This window comes from Sinohyriopsis cumingii, chromosome 1, assembly GCF_028554795.1.
Source record: "Sinohyriopsis cumingii isolate HCF-2022 chromosome 1, ASM2855479v2, whole genome shotgun sequence".
Classification (NCBI taxonomy): domain Eukaryota; kingdom Metazoa; phylum Mollusca; class Bivalvia; order Unionida; family Unionidae; genus Sinohyriopsis; species Sinohyriopsis cumingii.
Window position 1 is genome coordinate 193044303 of NC_142961.1, and position 3527 is coordinate 193047829.

Here is a 3527-nt window from a genome sequence, read left to right on the forward strand (position 1 = left end):
TGTCAACAATTTCAAAACAAAGCAACAAGAAAATGTTTACAGTGATCGATTTTGTGAAAGAAAGTATTTGTATGAATTCAAAAACGTGTTCGATAAATCCGCACATCTTGATATAAAAACACAGTCAGAGTATTCAAGAAGTAAGATAACGTTTTGAGGACAATATGAAGAATGTTGTTGACACGCCCCACCTGAGAAAGGTAGCGACTCTAAATTTATAAATAGGCTGTGATCAAGTTTTCTAAAATAAAACTAGTCTACTGATTACGCTTTGATCCATAGCGCCATTCACTACTCATTGAATGATGGGTAATTTGCGCCTTAATATCGGAACATTCTAAGCCTGAAAAACAGAACATGTTGATAACTACCAAAAATGCCTTCCGATTAAATCTATGATGTTGGAAAACATACTTCCTCTGGAGAAAGTTTGTCAGTTTCACAATATCTGATTTTCGAGCTAAAAAGTGTATTTATTGTTCGCATGCCTAAAGAATGGGAATGAATATGTACAAATTCTTACTCTTCGTTTCATATTTATATGGATGTAATTATGTTGAGGTGTCGTCAACGGTACCATTTGTTGGTAAGCATATAACCCGTTCGATAACACATTCACTAGATGAAATGAAACTCTTTCTGGGTGAAAATATAGCAGATACTATTGATAGAACTAAGAAACAAGCTAAGTTTAATAAAGAAAAACAGAGCAAAACGAAAACATTTACATTTGTAGGTGTCGTATTATTTAATAGGCTACTGCAAAATCACAAATCGTGAAAAGAAATCAATTAATACGATCATTATTAGCATGCTGGTTTTTGTTGCTACTAAAGGCAAAGAAACAAGAATCTATAACTACATAGATTATATGGAGTATAAAGTGTGCTAGAACTATTCACATTTTAAACAACTAATGTGTGTGACACATACAGAATAAAATATAGGTAACTAGCACTAATGAATTAGATATCATTTTAATTAAATATCATGCGAACCCAATTAGGTTTGACAGAGAAATAATATATCTCAAGAGGATTCAAATATTGATATAAAAATATTTTTCACAGATTGTACGGCTATCGGGTACATCGGAGTGAAATATCCGAAAGATGTTGGATGTCAAGCCCCGTGTCCCGGCAACGGTATAAGTAAGTGCGCAATATATATACACACATGAAAGCATGCATATATATATTAATTCATGGAAACTTACGCATATATCACATGACAATAAGTCGATGCGCATGTGTGATACGTTCATATCATAAGCCATTGAAAGTGCATTGTTGTGTCACAATAGAGTTATAGCCATACTTTACGCATGAATTAACCCCGCATTTTGAAAGATGTTTTGTATTTTTATTATCGTTTTCTTTTTACCAAGGACCTGGTTTAACTGTATATTATATGCTTAAAATAAACCACGAACTATTTTAAAGCAGGTGTATTTCATATGAAATCTATTGTGCATTAAGTCCATTTGATTTTTCTTTTAAACGAGTTACGGTAATTAATTACATGTACTAAATATCCAAATACAGCAGAAAAATAACTTATTTCACTGTGCAAACGAAATATATAATATGATGGTTTTAATCCAGTGATTGATAACCCCTGTTTCTTCACGTAGACATGAACTATTTACTAGTGGATCCAGACAAAACGTTTCCGTGTTGTGGAGTCATAGAAGAATGGGATGCTTACGTTGAGAACAACGGTACGATTGTCTTTGAAATATGGAGGTCAACCAGTGGCGGTGCATTTCAACGAGTGGGCTCTAATAGCGCCACAGGTAATGTGTAACCCATCTCATGTTATGGACTTCATCTTGCTGTAGAAAAAAAGATAAAGTAGACAAGTTAACGTTGCATTCTCTGTCCTAATGATCTGATTGCCTTTATGTTTATTTATCTATTTCACTCTCTCAATAACCATGAACGTTAAGCTGTACAATATTATTGGTCCCTAACAGGCACTGATGTTACTTTATTTGCAACAATAATACCATTAATTAATATCGAAGGAACAGTATGCAATATTACACAAATGACACACAGTATATGTAATATATTGCAAACGTATTCTATTTGATATTCCAATGTATTCGTTTGTCTCGCCTTCCACGTTTTCAAATGGTGTCTCAAACATTGCAACCATTTCTTGTCTCATATAACCATATATAACATTGTTTAAAGTGGATGATTTTCTCAAGGTGAACCCACATCAAGATTTGTGCTAAACAACGTGCGAAAACGAGTCAGGTGTTCTTCCATTGTTGGATCTCTACATCATCGTTCGACAGATATTATATAGTATACAGTTTGAAGCAAAAACATCGATAATAAACACTATATACAGTAGTTGATATCTCAGATGGGTAACGATTTATTATTGAATTCATAAAACGAATTGAATAAAGTCCAGCTTTTGCGAGCCTTGGCGAGCAAAAGCACGACATTATTTAACGAGTTTCATTAATTTAATATTAAATCACTACCCATTTGAGATTCCTTCTATCACATAGTGTAATTTCAGTATAAATTATTTAGATAGAAAGAACGAATAATGTCGTTCATTCTGACAGACGTTTTACCTTGCATTTGTTGTGCGCAAAAATAGTTCAAAACAAAGCTGAAACAGTAAAAGTATATTATTCATTTTTGATAACTATAAATCAAAGAATAAGCGTCCATCCAAATAAACGGAACATTTTACAAAAGTCAAACATTTATTAACACAAAATGTCCAATGCATGTGATGTCACATTGTTTGATATGGTGCACAGTACCGTATTAAGCTGGCCTACACAATACAGTAACAGTGTTCAAGTTGAAATTCCACATATACAACTAAACATTACATCGTTGCGATATTTTTGTGAAAAGAAGATTGCTGGATACAGATATACACATATTAACTGTAATGTATTTGTGACCGGATATTTGTAGTATTTTAACTGGAACATTATATTGTACACAAGACGTTAACAAATTTCTTTTTGAGTCGGACTTGCATCACATATTTACCGAATAAATATGCTGTAGTTAGATAAAGTTCTGTCAGGTGGGGAGACAGGTTTCTGTCTACATTCTTCTGTGAACTGTTATGTATATTTTATATAATATTATTTGTTTGTTAGTTTTAATTTTTTTATTCCATTACATGCTATTATAAGGTAACTTTGTATCCTGGATTTGACTTTTGTTTTAGAAAATTCAGTTCAATTCTGTTTGACCTGACAGTTATAATATAGAAACACTGTATCTAGTTGCTGACCTTGATTCAGAACCAGTAAGGGTTCTGGTAAACAACTAATTAATCTTTTTATATTATTCTTTCCCAGAGAAAGAACCATTGATTTCAGTTAAGGCCATACTGGGAGCAAATGATATTAGGCATGTAAAAAGCTTCTATTTCGTTCCGGAAGGGTGATTATGTGACCCTCATACGGGAATCCGTTTCGCTTCTTAGTGTATAACTGTTTTCTGGATAGAAGTTGGGCATTCGGGCTCTAAACCATTGAC

General features: G+C 33.0%; 1 long non-coding RNA gene across 1 annotated transcript; it reads left to right on the forward strand.

Annotated features, from left to right (window-relative positions):
• Positions 1–323: 323 nt before the first annotated feature.
• Positions 324–1783, forward strand: LOC149808603 (uncharacterized). Its single transcript, XR_016419849.1, has 3 exons — positions 324–586; positions 1071–1151; positions 1634–1783. It is a non-coding gene; the product is annotated as an uncharacterized LOC149808603 (long non-coding RNA).
• The last annotated feature ends 1744 nt before the right edge of the window (positions 1784–3527 follow it).